The 22,676-nt window shown below is 38.7% G+C and overlaps 1 protein-coding gene and 1 long non-coding RNA gene across 2 annotated transcripts in view; one reads left to right on the top strand and one right to left on the bottom strand.

Moving 5' to 3' along the window:
- LOC120715181 (guanine nucleotide-binding protein G(i) subunit alpha-2) overlaps positions 1 to 22,676 on the top strand; it is a 51,259-nt gene that overhangs the window by 2,532 nt on the left and 26,051 nt on the right. The gene's annotated exons all lie outside the window — the stretch shown is intronic.
- On the bottom strand, positions 1,350 to 20,799 carry LOC120715223. Its single transcript, XR_005691574.1, has 3 exons — positions 20,789 to 20,799; positions 18,076 to 18,081; positions 1,350 to 1,528 (listed from the first exon to the last, which is right to left on the bottom strand). It is a non-coding gene; the product is annotated as an uncharacterized LOC120715223 (long non-coding RNA).

The raw sequence follows: 22,676 nt of genomic DNA, 5'->3' as shown, positions 1-22,676 counted from the left end.
AAATAAGGTGTTTAACTACCTGACCTAAGTGAACCTCCTAAAGGCAAACTATAACATTTTTTACTTCTTTCATTGCACCTACGTGACAGATGCTCATAGGAAAAATACTGAAAGGCTGTGAGATCTCTTTCTGTTTCCTCTGCACAGATTTAGGTAAAAACGTTTGTTTTGTCCATTAAGTGACCATTTTTCAGAAAGATTTTTTACTCCCCATGTTTGGTGGACACTTGTCTTTGACCTAATGGAATGGGAATGTGTTGTAATCTCAGTGCATCTTTGTGAGCTGGATGGATATGCTTACGTGCTGTACTGCTTTGCCTTTATGGATATTTAAGCTGATGTTGGGCAATTTACTTTAGCAATCACCATGAAACATTGTATTGTTTTTCTTGGCCTTCATGCATTATACTGCAGGTTGTGGTGTGTTTCCAGGCAAACACAACTCTACAGCACTCTTTGTATGTGATTTTTTTCTCGGTTAGCATCTCTTGCGCTAAATCCAAAGTATTTTCAAACAGCGGATGATGATGTCCTTCAAGGGATGAGCTTCTCACATTCTACCGCGTCAGACGTTTGATTTTTGTTTGATATTTGTCTGTTATCTGTTGAATATCTGACTTTTAATGTAGTGTTACTCCTCCAGACTATACTCAGGAAACTTCAAATGCACAGTGCAGGGAATAGCTGTGATCGGCACATGAAGGCTTGTCTTCAGGCTGACTTTTAGGAGTACATAGTACTCAGTACTTATTTTGATTTGTGTTGTGCTGGTGGATCATGTATTTTTGTTACTGGTAAAATGTGCAGGCCTGCTTTGTTTGCAGGGATGATTAAAAAAAAACAACAACAACCCAATAGTTCGGAAGTTGGGGGAGCGGTCACTTGGATAGACAGATGTCTGGATGCAGGCAGCTGGTGTCTTCAAGGTCTTACCTCGGGTAATAGGACTCACTGAACTGGACCTCTCTGCCACTTGCGTAGATGTTTGTGCTTCAGTTTTGGTGATTGAAATACTAGTGTTATATTAGTCTGTTGCTAAGCACTAATTAGCAGGTATAGGTAGCTGGTGCCCCCCTATGGTTTATGGATGCAGCTTGCTAACCAAGGTTCCTGACATTAGCTGATAAATTAGTAATGCAACCTGTCCTCCAAATATGGTAACTTCTGTCAAAAGACAGCAGTGTTTTCTGTGTCAAGAGCAGCTCAGCTCTCATTAAATACAAACATCTGCTCTTAATCTAGACACGTTCTACTTTTTAAACACTTCTTTTGCTTAAACTTATCATATCTTGATGATTTTTTATTTAGTCTGTTGTAATTTGATGACTGGCTTCACCTTGTCTGACATCTCAAGCAAGCCATTTGCAGACTTCTGTTTGCTCACAGCACCGGTCAGTGATATTTATTTATATCTTTGAATCACCTGTGCACCGCCTGGATTGATTATACGAAAGCCTTTGACTCAATGCCCCACACGTGGATCCTGGAATGCCTGGAACTGTACAAGATCAGCAGGACGCTAACAACACTAGAGGCCAACTTCAGGTCAATAGCATAAGTCACCATCAAGTGCATGTTTTACTAAGGAGATCCTCTGTCCCCCCCTCAGTAAAATCAAAAGACTGTGGTATGGAGCAATAGAGCAATAGACACACAGAGTATTGTATTATAGAAAGTGATTAGAGGAGGTATGAAAGATTTTCTATTTCTGTACTTGTGGCAGTCTATTAGAGACGGAAGGACTGCTTCTGCCTGCCTATTAAGTGGTGCAGAGGGTGTTCAGGATTATCCATGATGGATAACAGTTTGTTCAGCGACCTCCTCTCTACCATAGCTTCATAAAGAAAATGATATTTTTTAATCCTTTATTTATTTTTAATCCTTTATTTATTTATCCAGGTAAAAATCTCATTGAGATTAAAAATCTCATTTCCAAGAGAGACCTGGCATCATGGCAACAAAAAAAGAAATGAAAAAAGAAACATCACAAAGCAGGCCGTCCTAGTCAGTTTATTCAGTCTTATGGTGTCACCAGCTCCATCGCTGCTTACCAGCAAGCCATAGCAATACACTCCGTTCGCCACAACTGTAGTGCTAGAAAGTCTCCATCATTTTGCTGCAGACATTGAAGGGTATCAAATTCCTTAGGAAATAGAGCCTGCCCATCCTATTCTCATATACGGCCTGTGTGTTTTTCTTCCACTCCAGTTTGTTGTCAGTGTGGATGCTCAGGTATTTTTACTCTTCCAACACATTAAAAGTATTTCTGTAAGTGCTGTGACACTGACTTGTACTGAAGGCCTGAGGTGTACAAGCGAACAGGAATAGAGACAGAAAAGTCCCCTGTGGAGCTCCTGTACTGCACATCACCAAATCGGACAGACCAGTGCCCAGCCTCATATACTGAGGCATATCTGTCAGCCAGGCAGTAATCCATGAGATGGTGGACATGTTTTTGGACGTTTGCCCGTTCTCTTAGTACCAGTGGCTGGATTGTGCTTTCTCACAATATGAAGTATCTTCTTCTTCAAGTATCTTCTTGGTCCAATTTGTCCATAGACTTGTTTTCCTGGCTCAAGCATAACAGATAGAAGAATCAGATTGATGTGTAAGTAAACAACACATTTGGCCTTTCAACAGCATAAATATTTTACAAGGTGTCCAGAGGAATTATGTCACAAAGATTTTGATAAAAGCACAGGGGGCTGTGTTTGGGACTATTTCTTTGTAGCTGAGTGGCTTCCCGCTGTCAAGGGGCTTGAGGGAATTTCTTCAAATGGCACAAATGTGGCTGCAACTATGTTTTGTGAGATACCTTAACTCAAAATTTCACGTGCTACTTATTACACAGTTGTATGCAAATGTATGATTAGATATATTTTTTTACACCTAAAATTTCATAGAAGAAATTTGGATTGACCTTGAGAAGATCGTTCTAGTTTTCAAGATTAAGGCAACGAAATGAAACACACACTTTGTTGGCTTCAGAGATCTTAGCATGTGAATTTTGTAACGTTAGGCAAGACAGCATCAACATCCGTGATATTTAGAAGGGTGAGGCAGACAATTAGAAAAGAAGAAGAACTGACCAACGAAGGAAGTGAAACGGAGTGGAGTGCAGAGATTAGTAATTAGTAAAAATTTAAAAATTACCGTATTTCCCGGACTACAAAGCGCACCTGAATATTAGCCGCACAAGAAGAAAAGTCAGTCATTCACCACCATCTTCCTGCGCACTAAAACCACCAAAGTCCTCTTCTCCAGTGTCGGATACGAACAGGCTCAGGATGGCTTCGTCATCCACTCTCACCTCCTTTCCTTCGTTGTCACTTTCAAAACCAAACAAATCCTCGTTGTCAGTGTCAGAGTCGAACACCCTCTGAAGGGCCGTGGCGGTGTCCTCTCCATCATGCAGCAGTCCAGCCCTTCGAAATCCGTTGGTGATCATGGATGTTTTCACACTTTTCCACGCTGTCAGATTCCACCGGTGGAGTTGAGCATAACTTGCTTTTCGCAAGTTTATCGCCGCTCGTCATCCACGCCTCCCGCTGAACGCATAGCGCTACTTTGAAGTTTGTTTTTCGCGCTACTTGTACGGCACTATGTTGCCTGGCGGATGGACATGTGACCAACATACCACTCTTGAACCCCGATACTGTGTGTCTGATCACATGCCCTTCCTCCAGGCAACGTAGTGCCGTACAACAGCGGAACAAACAAAACAAATCGTCTTACGATATGACAAAAATCATGGACAATCCATAGAAAAGCCGCACCTGACTAAAAGCCGCAGGGTTCAAAGCTTGTGCAAAAAGTAGCGGCTTATAGCCCGACAATTACGGTAATTAACTAAATCACTAAATACAAACTATGACACTTTTCAGTTTAAAAAAGGGTATCTTTCCAGTTTAATTTTAAATTAAAAACACTGTTAAACCCTTTTAATTGATGTTACTTTTGTGGATGCTGAGTGAATTTTTTTTTTCATGATGAGATCAAGCATTTTGAACAGCATTCCTTGTTTGGTACCTCATGATTTGACAAGGAATCCTCAGTTGACCATATAATCACTGTTTTGTAATTCTACACGTCTTTTATCGTCTGTCTTGATATCAGTTCCTCAGGATGTCAGCAGCATCACTAAGTTAAAATAATAAAAATATTCTTGAGTGGCAATTTACCGGTACTGAAAGCACTGAGAACAGGCAGGAGCTTACTGCTTTTTGATTTCTTGACTGAGCGCATATTGCAGTAAACCTAATGGTTGTATTTGTCCAATTTGTGTTTAGAAAAAAAATCATCTTCTTTTGGCAAAGAGAAGATGAGTCACTTGATAGAAATCACTGAAGCATGAAGGAGTGAGTACCAAACTGTCAGGGGAACGGGGCAGCTGTTCTTTGCAAACTGAGTATCTTAATTCCAAAAATACTGTTCATGAAATAAAATTCCCAACCAACTAAACAATTATGTACACTCACCTGACACTTTTCTAGATACACCTTGCTAGTACCAGGTTGAACTCAGTTTAGCTTTAGTGCTTTGTGGCATAAATTTAACAGTGTTGGAAACGTTCCTCAGAGATTTTGATCCATAGTGACATGATAGCATCACTCACTGCTGCAGATTTGTTGGCGGCCCATTTTAGTACAGTACTCACTCTCATGTTCAAGAAACCAGTTTGAGACAATTTAAGCTTTTGTGACATGGTATGTTGTCCTGGTGGAAGTAGTTATCAGAAGATAGGTGCACTGTACTGACATTGTCAGCAAAAATTCTCATGTAGGCTGTCCTGACATTTGACACCACCGCGACTTTTTCTATTTTGCTTTGCTTTTCTATTGTTGGGTTTTAGTGACCTGCGCAAACTGTAACCTCAGTTTCCTGAGAGAGTGGCACCTGGTGCAGTGTGTACTGCTGTTGCTCATCTGCTTCAAGATGTGACATATTGTGCAGTCAGAGATGCTGTTCTGCATGCAATGGTTGTAGCGAGTGTGAAAATCCTAGTAGATCAGCAGTTTCTGTTCTCAGATCAGCTTGTCTGGCACAAACAGCCATGTTGCATTCAAACTCTCATGTTTCAAAACACAACTAACAAATGTCCTTTTACTTGATGGCCTGAGAATGAGCCGTAAAGTAAGAAGCTTAAAAGACTATAAAGTCCATAGAAAACTCTTCTCATATCAGTTTTCATGGGTTTTAAGGGTGAGAAAACACTTATTTCACCATGTTGCACCATGCCCTCTCTGTATTGAGTAAGTAGATGGAATGTCTTTATATGAGCAGGAACTGGGAATAAAAACCAATGTTACATAAATGTATAAGACGGCTTCTCGTGAAGCAAGGTCATCACTTCGTCACATGTATACCCTTTCGAATTGTCATTTCAGTACTGATAAACACTGAAACATTTCTCTTATATCTCTTATCAGAAATGTTATGGAGAGTTGGCCTCATGCTTTTTTTTAACTATTTAAAGCTATTTAAAAGAATGTGTAATACTTGAGAATAGTAAACAATTTATTTCCATGACTTTTCAAAGTAATTTTGAGAGTAACTGATTGGCTCTGTAGATTGAGAGTGAAAATCCAAGGTTAAATGAAGGCAGACAAGCACCCATTGCTGCTGGTAAAATATAGTAACACATCTGAAATGCTATTAAAAGGATTAGGGAGCAAGTTAAACTGAAACTGTAAACGGACAAGAGACTGTGAGAAGATTTTGAAAAATGAGAAGGAAACATCATCACCATCAGAAACTACACCGTTATTAGTCATTAGTGATTTATGAGTGCTGACTTTAATATGCAAGATACTTCCTACTTTAATAGGCAGATTCTGTTTCCCTATTTTCACCCAAAAATGTGAGACTATTTTTAACCGTCTTTGTTCCCTTGAACCTCGTTGAAATCAGAACCCACTGCAGCTTATCTCTAATTCCCTCCCTCAGGAGACAGTAATAATAGTTCTTCACAGACATTACTCAATTCTCATGATGGAGAGAATAGCTCTGGGTGAGGCTGCCCATCCGGAGATGACAACTTTACAATTACACACATGTTCAAAGAATATACTTAGTACTGTTAGTCATGTCTCTGACGAACACCACTAAGTCCTCATTAAATCCCTGCGAGTTTTACTGTATGTGCTGATGTAGCAAGAAATGAATCCTTCCTACAGTCACGCTTAGGATGCAGTTTCTACTTTGATGTAGATTTTGCACCAGGCAGTGACTATTGGTGAGTTTTTCTGCTTAAAGAAAACAAAAAAAATCCACATTTTTAAAAATGTAATATACTGTAGTTGGTTTTTAGTAGAGATGGCACGATACCACTTTTTTATGTCCGATACCGATACCGATATCATAAATTTGGATATCTGCCGATACCGATATGAATCCGATATAGTGTTTTTTAATCAACAAAACTGTTTTTTAAAATATCTTGCTGCATTTTGCAAGTCTGCAAGTTCATACTCAAGTTTAAAACAACAACTACACTAAAGCTATTCTGTTATACCTGTATACAAAAAAATATTTCATAGTTCAGCAATACTGATCAATCTAATAAACTTAAACCTACACCATCCTCCCTATTCTGGCATTTTAAAGAGTACTTAGCGTAAATATTAAGCAACCTAACTAATAGGGTTCCAACTCCCAGCAACAACAAAAATAAATAAATAAAAAATAGGGAACCACCCCTCACACGCCACCTCATGATGCTTAATCGACGTAATCAACCTTAATTTGATGCAGTGTGAAAAAAAATGCACAGAAATCAATTATTTTTCAAGAAATATTAAATAGATTCAACATCTTTCTTCAACAAAATTGCAGACTTCAGAGATGGTACCTACTCAAAGTAAAATGTACTATAGCTTACTAGGGTATATATATTAGACTTAATAGTCACTATATACAGTAATTGACTTCTATTCCTTTTACATCAAATTAAAACTTTGGGTGTCAGATAATTATTTATTAAAAGCTCGACATTTTAAATGAGAATAAGAAAGAAAAGTATGTCTTTGTGCCCCCTTTTCCCTGTTCATTCCCTAACGGCCCCCCTGGCTAAACTTTGCTAGATCCGCCCCTGCACAGTTACCAGCGTCAGCTACGTAGAAAAAGATCCTCGAGTAGAAAGTAATATTAAATAAATTCTAACAACAGCTTATCAAGCTTAAACGTTCTGCTGTTGTTCAGCCGCTGGTTTCCTCTTTCTGGTGCAAAGTGGGCCAAAAACAAAGAAGAGAGACGGACTCACGACAGAAAAGCCGATCAGCTGATCATTAAGCAGTTTCATGATTGAAGTAGCAGCCGGAGAGCGAGAGGCAGTCGCTCCATATATCGCTTGTTAAGCTTAACGTGGGAATGCTTTACAAACATTCAGAGATGGACTTACACACTTGCTTTACTTCTCTCGGGATAACTTTGTCGGAGATGAAATGCCAGGTTGCTAGCGAAGCTCCACATGCTATCCAGACCACCGACAGGTCCCGCATGCCACAGCCGCTCTATCACGTGATGCATACTGCTCCGACGTGCTAACGTTCTGAGGCGAGTTACGGCGTGTTGCAAGTTTTGTGAGGTGCTTTCGTGATATTTAATGGATCGGATTACATTTTTTATTTTTCTCCGATATCCGATCCAGTAATTTAGGTCAGTATCGGACCGATACCGATACGTAATATCGGATCGGTCCATCTCTAGTTTTTAGTTTTATTTTTTAAATGCTATTTATTTATGTATGTATTTAGTAGTGAGCTGACAGCTTTTTGTGCTCAGAAGTAAAAATGTATTTTGAACAAACAAATAGTTTTTCTTAACGAGGCTGTTTCACTCCGAGTCACGATGAGCAGTCGAACAGCAGATCTTCCAGATTTCATGTATGTGCGTGCTTGATTTTGGGCCTATGAATGAGATAATGTCTGAGACAGTTCATCCATGTGTCTGCTTTGCTTGATAAAGTGAGAAGTGTGTTGTGGCTGTTTCCTGAGACAGGATGGTGGTTTATGACACCCTGTGAGAGTGTTAAATTCGGTATCTGTGGGAGTGAGCATACCACTCATATTCAGACCAGTGTGTTTATGACAGTTGTCGCCTGCCCAAATCTGACATCCGTCTCCTAAAGACTTTCATTCTTATATGTATTTTGCAAGTCAGAGATTTGTGGGCTTTATAGTATAAGTTAATAATAAAAAAAAGTTAGCTAATTGAGGCATTAGTGTGGAATAAAGCTATTCCCGGTGGCATGTTTGTTTGTTTTTAAACAGTTATTGCCTTCTTATTTAGGGCCCCTTCTGCCTGCTCCAGCATTTACTAAGTAAAGGGTCAGTGAACCTCCTGCCTATCACATGAATATCTTTCTCTCCTTGTTTACTTAAAAGCTGACTAAGTTTACTTAAATCCATCTTAGTGACTATAAGGTAGCTGAACTTGAATCCAAGCAGATAAATGCACAGCTTTCACATATGATAACCTTATAAATGTATAAAGCTGGGATCAAGGAGTTACAACATAGACTACACATACGAGCAACAACAAAAACCCACAGCAGGGGACAAGCAGAGATACAGCTGGAAGGCCAGAGAATAAAGGTAGGTTTTGCGCCTACACTTAAAAGCAGGGATGAAGAGAGTATTTTTTTTATTTCAAGTGGTAACTATTTCCACAAATGAGGTGCAGCAACTGCAAAGGCTCTGTCATTTTATTTTCTGTGGACTTGGGATATGTAAGAAAGCTTTGCCAGCAGATCAGACCTAAAGGTGTGAATGTAAACAAATTAGGTTGATGATCAAATTTGGAGCCGCCCATTAAAAGCCTTAAAAACAGTTGATAAAATCGTAACTGAATTCTAAAATGGACAAGGAACAAAATGCAGAGAGGCCAGGACTGGAACAGTGTGTTCATATTATGATAATATCTAAGCCTTACAAGATGTTTGGCTTTATTCAGTAGCTAACTGCTAACTTGCCTACCATGGTGGTGGGAATAGGATTTGGTGCTGGATTCACCAAACAGAACACCCACAGGAAAAACGATTTTAATAGCCGTGCAGTGTTTAGAGCACAGGGCTGTTGCTCAGCCTGAGAAAATGCTTGAAATGTTAAATAGCTATTTAAATCTTTATATTGTGGTGCTCATCCACACTGCACGGTACGTAAAATTAAAAACCACCACAATTGTTTTGATGATTCTTTGAAATAGCAGACATGCTTATTAAGTGAGAGAGGTGGATAAACGGAAGGGTGATTATTTACTAGACCACTATAGTGCAATTTTGTGGCAGAGTAATAAAGCAAATTTTCCTGTCCAACATTATTTGTCAGTTATCCCACAGAACAAGTACTGTACAACCCTAGAAATGATGTTTTCTCTGAAATGCATTTAGAGTTCCTCAACATTTTAGCGAGCTGAGTTGCAGTCTGCTTGCTATGTGATTTCTACAATAAATTCCTCCATAATACCACAGTTCCTGTTATTGTTGATGTTGTTCCAAAAGTGACAACTCCACTTCATTTTATTATAGAGGTAATTCCCTGCATTATAATGAAAGCTGTTAGTAATCTGTTTTAACCACGGGTGTACGTTTATAGCTTAGTGTGGAAAACGGATATTGTTTGGAAAAGCAGAATTTAGAGCAAAGCTCTCGTTTTCAGTTAAAGAAAATCCCTCTTTTGTGGCTCATTTTAAAACGAGCTCACAATTTGTGTAGTATCTGCAGAGGTCAATACATTTTAAATTCTCCACGGTTTCCGCTGCTGGATTTAAGGAGGAGAATGAATTAAGGTAGAACCCTTGACCCTTTGTGTTTCTTACCAAATGTTCTACATTTTCTCTTGCCAGTATTGGGATGAATCTATCTGGTGACTTTGTGATACCTGTGGTTGATACCCAGCAAACACTGTAAAGTTGTAATGAATGAACATTTTAGAGAAGAGCTACATTAATTTAACCTACTTTTTTATCACAGCACACAAATACAAAATTTGAATCATTATCAGTCTTCATCTTCTATTTGGTGCAGATGACACAGCAGGTCCTTGCCCATAATTCATTTTTCCATCACGTTTTCTATTTTCAGCCCCATCCATAATTTAGGTAACTTCTTTTATCGCTTTCACTCCTCATCTTTTCATATTACACTCATCCCCTCTCATACAGTGGGGCAAGAGTGCAAACATGCCTCAGCAAGCAGCAAAGTCTTGTGGAATGACCAGAAATCATTAATATCAATTCTGTCTATATCATCTTACACTCGACTCCAGAGACAGCTTATTTAGGTGCTGCATGCAACGTGGAAGGACCTTGACCTTTTGCAAGAACACTTAAAAAGCTTAAGTTAGAGACTGCGAAGGAGATAAAGGATGGGAGATAGAAATAATGTAGACAGTTGAGGTCCAGAATACTTGGAAAAACAAGGGTTTGCAATCACGACATGAAGGAACTGCTGTCACATGGGGAAAAAGGGGAAACCTGAATTCAAATATTAAAAGTTCTCTTTTATAATTCAGACTGAGAAGATCCAAACCTTAAATATCAAAAATCGATTTTACATAGAAAATATTAGACATTGTACAAATTGTGCACCACAACATCTTTATTTTATTTTATTTTGGCCACTGATCTGTAGTCTACACTGAAAGAAAATATTGAATCTTACACAGCTGCTTATCACAGAGACCCAAAATGTAAGACGTCTTCAGATTGTTGTGAGTGGATCCCGTGATTGTTTTGCATCTTTCCTTAATAACCACTGAAAGGTTAAGCAGCTGCTTTCAACTAAGTAATGTCATTTCAGTAGGTCTGACGTAACTGAAGGTAATTATATAAAACTTTACTATAAAAATCATATTTTGGGTAATATAGTTGTATACTAACTTTATTGATATGACTCTAAGTATGCCTTATATGGAAGCTGCAGTGCTTGGGAAACAGGGCCTCTGCAGATCTTTTAAATTGGTTTTCCCCCTGGAGATGAGTTTCTGCTCCACCTCTAAATAGGCGAGAAAGTAATCACTGTTGGAAAAGGTGTAAGAGCACTTTAAAGGGCACTGGGCCACATGAAATATAACTGTGATCAGATTTAACTTGTAGACACAGATGAAACACACTGATTATAAACTGTTAGACAGATGCAGTGTACATGAGCCAACTTTGTTACCAAGGCCTCAGTTCCAAGCGTCCCCATTAGAAGAGAAGCCAACATTGACAGTGATGACAGTGACATTGCAACAATATAAAAGGCATACGAGTGGAGTGTGAGAGACAATTCTGTGTTTCAGAGCTACAGCTGAGATACGTTAACCATCACTGTGTCCGTAACTCGCAAATGTCCAACCTACATAGACAGTGACAGACACGACAGGCAGCTAGAACATATGTGGAGTAAAACGGTTAATAAATAATACCTGTGCTGTTCACATGTGGCAGTGACTCACATCGGGTAGCATTGTAACAATATCTTGCATAAAAAGTAGCAAAAAAAAGCGTAAAAATGTAAGATCAATATAGAGATTTTCAACAAAAGGCTGCCATTGCACATATGATTATTATTATTTTTTTTAATCTTTGTGACATCTCAAAGCAACCATATGTATAAGTGACAATATGAGTTTCAGTATCTTGCCCAAGGTCACCAGGAGAGCTGGGGGTCAGACCACTGACATTCTGAGCAGTGGATAACACACTCTAACTACACAGCCTCAACACTTGAGACAAAAATTATGGAAAGATATGGAACATGAGTAAAAAAAAGGGGGCTTTAAAGAATTTAATTAAAATTCTAATTAAAATTTTGAATATTGAACAACAGCAAAATATGCCTGCATGCATTTATATTAAAGAATATAGTCAGAGCGTGTAAGCTCTTCACAGATAACCATTTTATTAGCTGCTGTAGGGCTTAGGACTCTACCAATTGGAGGGCATCAACTCTGTAGCTTTCGTGTGCAAAATGTCTGCTCAGCAGCGGTCTAAATTTAATACCTTCAGTAATATTTACAATCAGTGGGCCTGATGTAGAGTCCATCAAGTTAGAGCTCTATATCAAAGTTCACCCATCGATCTGTCTGCCAGCTGATTCCTGGAATAGCCATCAGAAACCATCCCCATATTCATTCATATAAATGTTGATGCCAGAGCACTGACACGGAGAGACTTAAAGAATCCGGAATAGAAATCCACAGGAGACTGAATGCCAGAGATTGTTGTTGTTGTTTGACACATGTTCTACTTGTACCCCCAGTCAGCTGTCTGGGTAACTGCCAGACAGGGAAGCATATTTAGCCACTCGTATTGCTACCCCCCTGACACAAGTCATGCAGTTAAATTAATGCTTACCCCAAATTATTGCCTCGGGATGTTACTTAACGACCATCGAGTGGAAGTCTTTTTTTGTAATGAGCAGCTTTATAGGTTAAACTTTTCACATACTCTTAAGCTAGAAAGGTAAATTTAAAGGTTAACATTTGGAACAAACCTCCATGGATCACAGAGAACCCACTTGGAGGGCTGATACAATTTATGTGTAGTAATGAAAATGTTCATTAATAATACAGTTAGGGTGTAGATCATACAGAAGCTGAAAAGGGAACGTCTCAGTAGAGTTTATGATGATGCACTGCTCTTCAGGAAGGTAATATACAGCTTGTTCCTACTCCGAGGTAATAATAGCATTTTAGGAGTAGCACTGAGGTATGATCTGTAGAAATACAGGCACAGTAACCACAATGAAGCATTATAGCCTAGTGCTTTTCCAAGGTAAAGACAAATAAACTGTCTACAAGCAGCTGAGACCCTGATATCTATATTGTATTATATTATGTTATATTGAATATTTAGTGAATGAGATTAAAATGATTTAGCTCAGTGACATTAGCTCACAAAGATGAACCAGTCCATTCCTCCTTGAGTTTTTGCCATGGTTTTATTTGTAATTAATCTTATACCTAATACATTTGTATCCTCTTCTTTCCGCAAGCACCAAAATACTATTAAAATGCTACCATCACTGAGATGTAAAACAAGTCAGTTTTTACTGTTGTAAAGGGGTCCTTCCATCTTTAAAAATAGTTAGCAGAAGTAACAGATGGAAATGATTTTGCGAAGTAAGGCTGCATGATTCATGCTTATTTTTTTCTTTATCTCACTATCAAAAATACACAAAAAACTGCAAATACTTTTCCTGCAACATTGCAAAACTTTTGAACTGACTTACAAAGTTTTTTTCATGTGATTAAAAGCAAAATTTATACTAAGACAAAACAAAGCCCGTGGCATTGATACCTCCAATTAGCAGATAAATTGAAGGTCACTTTTACTAAGATCCTTTTAAGTTCACCAGTGCCTGACCTACATATCTTTTGCTACCATGGGGCATCATTGGCTTATTTTCTAAGGTTTGTTTTTTCTGCTTTTTGACATTTCAGTGGTTGTTTTAACTCTCCCTTAATTATTGAAATCAACTCAACTAGCAGCAGATTTTATGTCCTCATAATCGGAATTAGCGCTTCAGCATTATTAACTATTGTTTGACCGGGAAGTGAAATTGTTGTGATTCTCATTAACAGCTTTTTATTTAGAGTTATGTGGTCCTCACAGGACAGCCACTTCAAATCATATTTATTAAAATATGATGCATTACTAGAGATAAGACAGAATAGAAAGTATTTAAACTGAGCTCAGCCTTAAAGAACTGCAGCAGAAATATTGATCCATATGAGACTGATGGGGAACATTTTTCTGTAGAATAATGAATTTTCCTTTCTTGATAGTTTATGTACAATTTTCCAGACATCCTTCATTTGTAGACGACACTGTTTCGTGTGTAGTGACAGGGTTTTCGTAATGTCTCATTGCTACTTTTGCTACAGAAATAGTTCTAAAAAAAGTCCTCCCCCACTCAGCTAATAGTAAATATTTAGATATAGAAGCAATATTATTATACAGTTCTTCGGATTATCAAATTTTTCTTCTACTAAAGATTGTTGCTTCCTTCATGTCTTTTATAGGCATGATTCCAACCTTTTTCAAGACCATTTTGAAACACTGGTATTTTTTTACACTACACTTTTTGTAAACTTACTCCATTCAACTGTACAGTTATTGATATTGTACTCACACAGAGCACATAGCATATAAGTACAGTATGTAGAGGTTTTAGTTTGGCAAGAACAACATCACACAACAGGGCTTGTCACATCAGCATTAGCTAGCAAGTTAGTTGGGTGTAAGAGTAAACAGCTAAAGGGTCAGATATTGAAATTACACGGTGAAGGAACTGGTGGAGGCCAGAAATAGAGCTAAAAAAGTGAATATTCGTTAGGTCCCCGGCAAGTGAATCAGTTTTGGACAGATACTGATAGTAATGTAACACCCAACCCAATATCACGCCGGTCCACCGTGTCCATTTCACGCTTTGCTTCTCCTTAAATGTTGAAACAGACACGCATGCAGAATTTGCATACATTTACATGTATATACACGATAGTCACCTAATCGTTTCCAGCGATTCAGGACCTGGAATGTATTTCATAGGTTTTTTGCTCACTACCAACTTTGTGGCTTTAAATATATTATCTCTCCCTGCTGGTAATGCAGTTTCAGCATGCAGTAATTTAACTTCTGCATGTATGTCACATTTTGGAGAGGCAAAGCATGAATTGGACACGGTGGACCAGCGGGTCTATTACACGTTTTGCTGTGATGCTGGGTTAAGACACCAGATACACTCACAAACAATCGAATAAAAAAAAAAATCATTACTTTGTACAGTTCATCTGTGATCACATTACTTCATGCCATTAACATTCCTCAGTCAAGTCTTACAAATTGTTGCATACACTGGGCAAGAATGTATAACAGTGTGAAGTTAACGAGATGATTTGAAATGCACTATTAATTAAGATCGCCTCATAGCTGTTTCTGTTTAGCTGATGATGGCGAGTGATGGCGAGTGACATAAATGTTTATGCTTGTTTGTAAAGTGAAATTTCTGTCCACAGAATGCTACTACGAATAATAAACAGAAAGTTTACATTATGCTGGACAATAGTAACTCCAGCATTGTCGCTCACTGATTAAGATGTCCACAGCTGGTCTGAAACAAGATACTTTGTCTTACACTTAATAATATTACTGTGTAAGATGACACACTGACATCAACTAGATGATGTGGGGAGAGAGAAGAAGGCAGAGACCTAATTTTTCTTGGCTCAAGTCTAAATTAATGGGCCATTAATTTGGCAGTTATTCATTACTATGCAGTGAAGGGGTCAGACTGCAAAAGATCCGAATGCTATTAACAAGCTATTTAAATGAACTATACTCGAAACTTGAACTACAACCACTCTGTGAAAGACACAGAGGTTTAGCTATAGATGTTATTTTAACAGCAAACAGGTCTGTTAAGATGTGTGATGTTTTGTTGAGTTGTCGTTAACTCTTGATGTTTTGATTGAAGTAAAGTGGGATCAATCATTGGTATACATCCACACATGCATCACACCTCCATTCTCAACAGGCCAGATCACTGTTCATCAATGATTATCAATACTGAGGTCCTGAAAACATGTGCCATTATACCACACTTTATTTTTCTCTTTTGTTTGTTTTTTACATATGTCGACATAATTGTTGTATGTTGTATGCATAGGCAGTTAAACTGATAGGCATTTTAAAAGTTCACTTAAATGAGAAAAGTCCCTGCTGTTGCCTTGTTTGTGCTATGAATCTGTGACCCAGTCAGCCTTCGCTTAAACAAATATTTTTCTACTGTTGGAAAAAGATCTTTTCTACTTTCAGAACATGAAGACACGTGAATTTGTTGTTCAAGATTTTGTTTTGGGGAGGAGACTGTAGTGTCGTAACCATGGCAACTAATCGAATGCCAGCACAAGCAAGGCAACCCATCATTCCACGGGCAACTCTGCCAGGGCCGACATTTAGATGTGTTTTCCAGGCGGAGCCGGTACTCTGTCTCATTTCTCTCAGGCATTGGGTCAACAGTAACGAAACAGCTGCTGCAACATAAGCATCTTACAGGCACATCGCAATGTGAAAAAATATTCTGATTTAAGTCGGAAATGAGCTGTCAGGTGTGTACAGTCTGTTTTTATACATAATGATAATAATATGCAGCATGACTGGACATGAAGTGGTAAAGCTGTGTGGCTCACACATTCTCACCATTTCTATTGCACTCCAGCTACCTTTCATCATCTTTTAATCTAGATATCATAGCATCTTTATATGCAACAGAGGGGTTTTTGTGTGTGGGGGGGGTTGCATTGTCAGAGTTTTCTTGCCTTTTAAAAGGTTTCATGAGAGTGTCAGGGCACTAAAACTGTACTGTGTGTCCTTACGTATCCCAGCAATCTGGTGTAACAAGAGAATACTGCATGATTTTATGGTCCCTCAAATAGTAGAACAGTTTACCTCCAGATGCCTCATTTGATTGCTGATGTGTGTGTCTAACTAAAGAGTATAAGCTAACATAATGGTCTGCAGAAACATAGGGAGATGGTAGAGTAAGCAGACTGCCTAATACCAGTTGTGGTGGTTTGTTATATGAGCAATCACTTTCCGGGTGCAGCAGATTGATTCGAGAGCAAAGGAAACAGCCTTCTCTTTGCTACAAACGTTGTGTTTTATACGTATTGTTCTTGGTCAGATATATGGTTGAGTGTCAGTTTAAACTACATTGGAGAAAACTTTTCTCTCTGCCAAGGATTTACATAATGACCAGATCAGTGTCAGGAAGCTACCCAAGTCTAAAGCCCTCCAACTGTTTCCATATCAAACTGTCTTAGTAGCTCATTCTTATTCACTCCAGCCTGCAGAGTTATATATGATGTATTAAAGGGCTGATGTTTGTGGCTCATCATCAGAAATGACCAAGAATAGAGAAATGTAAATGTAAATGAATTTAGCCTTGAGATATGACTGTTAACAATAAATGACAATGTGTAGATGTTTTTTTTTTTGGAGGGGGGGTTGTTGTCTCAAAACTTACTGTTAAATTATCACTCATACCACTCTTTGTACTAAAGCCTAAAGAACAATACTTAATGATACACAGGAGTACTTTGCAAGTACTCTGATGAAATGTCATATTAGAAAAGTTTCCCAAGCGAAGGTAAGAAATAGGACGGGACCCCGGAGTCTAGATTCTGGTACTAGAGCAGAGTTAGCAGATGGCTGATTGAGGCCTTGAAAGAGATTCTCTGGACAGGGGAGGAGATGGGATGAGGAGGAGTAGTGTGGCATGAATGCTGGTCTGAAAGGCAGAACAATGTGTTGAAAAACAGGGATCAAGAATTGAGAAATGCTGACTGGCTCTCATGAAGATGATCGGAGTAGTGATAATACAATTAAATTAAATGAACTGAAAACCGTTGTAATGTGGAAATGAAATAAATGAATAGATGCAGAAACAAGGCAATGGATCAGATCGAAATCATTCATTCCATTTTTGGAAAATTTTACACTGTATTTTGTAGAGCCTGCCCAAAAAAGGGTTTTTTAAGACTAATACTTATATTTGGTGACTTAAAATGATATGACAGATATTTCTTTCTTCCACACACACAAAACATAAAGACAGTTACGTATGTGTTGTTATTAATCAGTCCTTACTGAAATAATATTCCAATTTATGTATCCATAGATAAGAAACAAATATCTTTCCCTAGAAATTGGCCTCAAGATGGGATTTAAAGTCTGTCACAGAATCTATTATCTCTATGTAATTCAAAACATAAGCTACGGTAAGATAAGCTGATTTTTCCATTTAAATAGATGACCCAAAACAAGGTCTTAATGGACTGACAAATAGCTGAAACGAGAACTCTACAGGGAGTTATTTAATAGCAAATGTTAGTGTGCTACCCCATAAAAAGTTAAAAGGACTAGGTGCAGTGCTCTGACTTGGTTTCTCAAGTGCATTTTCTTTTCTGCATGCAGAACATGCAGTGATATATATATATATATATATATATATGTTACTGGTTGGTTGAAAGAAATAATTTTCTGATATATTGCAGGTGTAAAAAAACAGGACAGAGCTACATTCATAACCTCATCCTGAAAAGTCATATTACTGTGAAAAACACCCACAAATGGTCTAATGTTGGCAGATAGACCTCTGTGCTGGAAATGGAGAACTATTACTTGAGACTTTAAATTGCCGGGATGTAATAGGCTTTGAAAAATCCAGTACTTGATACAATAAAGTCACCTCCTTAAATTGTCAAGAATTGCTGGGTCATTTGCTTTTAAGAGTGCATTATTATGCATGTTCCTTGTGGTTTACATTGTTATGGGAGGAACATGTAAAAAGAAGTAGATTAGAAAAAGAAGGGCATGTATTGTCTTTCCTAATTAGGCCCTAGTTTGATGTTTTGTCAGTGGTGACTGAGAAGGTTGTCACCACAGAAATGTGTGAAACAATCAAGAACAGTACTGGAGACACCTCCCAGCTGCTTACAGGCATTAATTTAAAACAGGATGTTAAAGGTGCTGAAGCATGCATTGTGTTCTAAAAGGATTAAAAGTGAAGAAGTGCTTCTGTTATAAGGAGACAGTAATGAAGTGGGTGTCTGCTATACACTTATAAGCTCAGCACACTTCCTCAGGCACCATTGATTGATTGCACTGCATACATTTGCATATCATGTTATAGCAGCCATTGGTTGTTTGTTTTTTTTGTCTCATGTTCTCCATGTGCTGTGAATTTGTTTGTATCAGAAGAAGCTTCCACCCTGATCCTCTTTAAATGATATACATCTGTTCTCTTCTTATATTCACTCTGCTTTCATTGGTGCGATTTAACACTGGGTATACATTCAGAGTGCAGCCAGCATCCTACTCTGCAGAGCAAAGCAGCAAAGCTCCATTGCTCTGTGCAAGGCTGATGACCTACTTTCTCACTTCAAGCGATAACATACTGTACTGCATTCAGCCATGTAAAATTCCTCCATTGCTCTCTACTCTGCATGTGAATGGGGTTTGGGTGGTGGTGGTGGGGAGTTAGCTGCTTGGTTGGCTGGAACACCTGCGCTACCAACTCCGCTTGTCCAGCAGTCACCACTAGAACCTGCTTATTGTGACACAGTAAGCTTATATAGGTCTTTATTTCTTTGGGGTGTCTGCAAGAAATTACTCATAGGCTGCAGCATATTGACTTAAGACCTGCAGAAAAATTCGGGGTTTCTTAATAATAGCCTGCTAACAGAGGGCAGTGTAGCTGAAGCAAGTCTGTGGTAAAAAGGAAACAGATTAATTGTCTTGAATTGAGTTTCTCTCTTACACAAATAAATTCCCATAAATAACCGTACTCATGCTGAGCACCCAGAGATTCCACTATAAACTCCTGTTTTCACTCTCTTTTAGGCCTCAATACTTAGCTCCAACAGCCTGCTTCTACTACAGATGATGCCGATGAAGGTGGTAAAAGTAAACCAAACAAGCAAATCTGCAGCAAATCTTAAGACTGAATTAAGCCAATTTGCATAATTTGGGAACAGATATTGAGTTTGGACAATGTGTCAGCAGTTATTTTCAGTCCACTGAAGGGTCGAGCTATTCCATGCTAAAAGCAGTATTTTGTTGACAGGAATTAGACTCAATAAGAAATACAAATGATAGTGCTACAAATTCAGAAAGAAATGATACTTAACAAGTTAACATTAACGAGTTTTGTTCATACGTTACTGTTCAAATTCTATTCAAGAAAATCCTCAGGGAATCAATCCTGTGTATGTATGTATGTATGTACGTATGGCACAGAACATCACACCAGTACCCAGTACACTGAGACAGAACTGTATATAAAAATAGTCTCTTGTTGAGGATCCTTCTTGATGCTATTAACACATAAAAAAGAACTTTTAATTGGCTGTAAAAGCTAGATGAAGCAGTCGTGACACCAACGGTTGGGGGCAGTGGGCCGGATGAAAAAGCAGGAGGAATCGTGTCACAGCTGAGCCAGTGACTCATTCTCCCATGGCAGACACTTAAACAATAGATGGCCTATAACGCTGGCATATGCTGAGATGTGTTACATGTCTCCACAAAAGAAATGCAAAGGCAGTGGGCTGAGTGGCACAGAGATGTGAAACAGTGTTTGTGGTTATAGGCCTCGTTAGGATGCTGAGACACTGTGCTGAAAGGGCAGAATGGATTTTTTATTCTCCCTGTTTCTAGGAAGTGTATTTGTTTGTAGTGTATGTCAATTTCACTAAATCCAGACTCAAATAATTGTTTGATGCATTCCCATGAAATTTAGTACCAGCATTTATATTCCATGGAAAATGAATCCAGTAATCTAGTAATTTCTTGACCTTTCCTCTAGGAAAATTACTGAAGTGTCATTTCTGAATGTGAAATAATTCAGCAGTTATTTGATGAAATGCCACAAAAGGCCAGTTCCCCATGTAAAAACTAAGAGGATTCTCACATTTCATCAGCATGATCCATTGAAGGTACACTTCTTTTTAACAGAGTGATTCATTAACCAAGTCCTTTAGTAGTTTATATCCTTGTTAGCTTGATTTTGCATTTTTCTAGATCAATTATATGCTTGCAAGTATTGTTAATTACAGTCAATAATGTCAAAAACCAAAATAATAATACAATAATAAATTGTTATTTGTATAGGACTTTTTTAAAACATAGGGACAAAGAACTTTACTGAATACAATAAAATAGAAAATATACAGAAAGAAGAAAACATACACTACAACCACAGTGTACATTTTTTAATGACCTATCAAATGTTAGCTAGTAATACAGGTACTCAATTAAATAGTTTGCCCCTACCATGCAAAATACTGGCCACTGCAATAATTTGCTAGCAAACTAAGGAACTGCAAAGGTTTTCAGTGCAGTGCTTTATATCTGTAACAACCAGCAACTACTCGCCAACCGGTTGCAGAATACATACTTTTCCCTAGGAAATAGCAGTTGCATGGGGCGTCACTGACCAGTCTTTAGGCTTGAGTGAATGATGCTATAGCAATTTGATGTTTCAATGCCAGCAATCACTTGGCAACTGGTCAGAGCGTGCACATTTTCGTTCATGACCATTTTATTCCAGATGGTTGCTGATTGTCCTTTAAGCCTGTGTGACTGGGGCCTTAGCTAAACACTAATTTGCTGAAACAACGCTGGCAGTAGGAAGAAAACAAGTGATTTTTGCTGCTGAGTGCTTTACAGCTCACTCTTACGTGTTTCTCATTCCAACATCACCTTATACCTGAGCTCTGCATTTATCTATGAGTTGGCAGATAACCTGTTATGAATATTCATTACTTTTTTTTTAAAATCAAGCACTCATGCTAGTTCTCTCATCCCACTATCTTTTCTCCTAACCATTTCCCGGTGTGTTCAGTCCTCTCACACACTTTACTCTACATTGTCATCCACCTCCTCCACTTCTTGCTCATTTGTCACTCTTAGAATAGAATAGAATTCAACTTTATTGTCATTGCACATGCACAGGTACAAGGCAACGAAATGCAGTTTGCATCCATCCAGAAGTGCTTTAGTGATATAGATATATTACAATATATATTAGCAATAATATAGATATGTGAGTATATTACAGAAATGGGTCTATTATGGTATGTTATAATGTACACGGTATGAAGTATGTTGTGAATATTCTATAACTATAAGTATGTACAGGCTGTAGTGAGTACAAGCTATGTACAGGATATGAACAGGATATAAATATGAAAAACTATACAGAATATGAAATAAATAACTTTACAGAATCTGAGATATACAGCTATACAGAAATGGGAACTATGCAAGTTGTAAACAGTTGTAGGATTAAAGATTATCGAATGTACAGAATGATTATTTACACAGAGCTATACAGTAGTGCAGTTAAGATAAGTGAGGGTGTAGATAGTTTCTACAGAGGCTATATAAAGTGCTAGTGGTTGTGAGTGGTGGTTCAGTCCATGTTATTATTGTGTGTTTGAGGGTACAGTTGTCCATTGTGGGTGTGTGTATGTTCAGTCCATGAGTTTAACGTGGGTCAGATGTCAGGAGGCAGAGTTCAGGAGTCTGACAGCTGTGGGGAAGAAGCTGTTCCGGTACCTGGTGGTCTTAGTCCGGAGGCTCCTGTAGCGCCTCCCAGAGGGCAGGAGGGTGAAGAGTCCATGTGATGGGTGACTGGGGTCTTTGATGATTTTCCCAGCCCTTTTCAGACACCGCTTCCTGTAGATGTCTTTTATGGCAGGAAGTGGTGCTCCGGCGATGCGCTGGGCAGTTTTCACGACCCTCTGCAACGCCTTCCGGTCCGAGGCAGAGCAGTTCCCGTACCAGACTGTTATACAGTTGGTCAGGATGCTCTCGATGGTGCAGCGATAGAAGTTCACCAGGATGTCTGAGGACAGGTGGTTCTTCCTCAGAGTCCTCAAGAAGAAGAGGCGCTGGTGAGCCTTCTTGACCAGCTTGGAGCAGTTGGTCGTCCAGGTGAGATCCTCGGAGATGTGGACTCCCAGGAACTTGAAGCTGCTCACACGCTCCACAGCCGTCCCCTTAATGTGGATGGGTGGATGTGGGTCAGCATTCCTCCTGTAGTCCACGATGAGCTCCTTGGTCTTCTCAGTGTTAAGCAGCAGGTTGTTTCTGTCGCACCACTCAGCCAGACGATCCACCTCCTCCCT

Source organism: Simochromis diagramma, unplaced genomic scaffold (assembly GCF_900408965.1).
Source record: "Simochromis diagramma unplaced genomic scaffold, fSimDia1.1 OVJJ01000320.1, whole genome shotgun sequence".
NCBI lineage: Eukaryota > Metazoa > Chordata > Actinopteri > Cichliformes > Cichlidae > Simochromis > Simochromis diagramma.
This window is presented reverse-complemented; position numbering and strand designations above follow the sequence as displayed.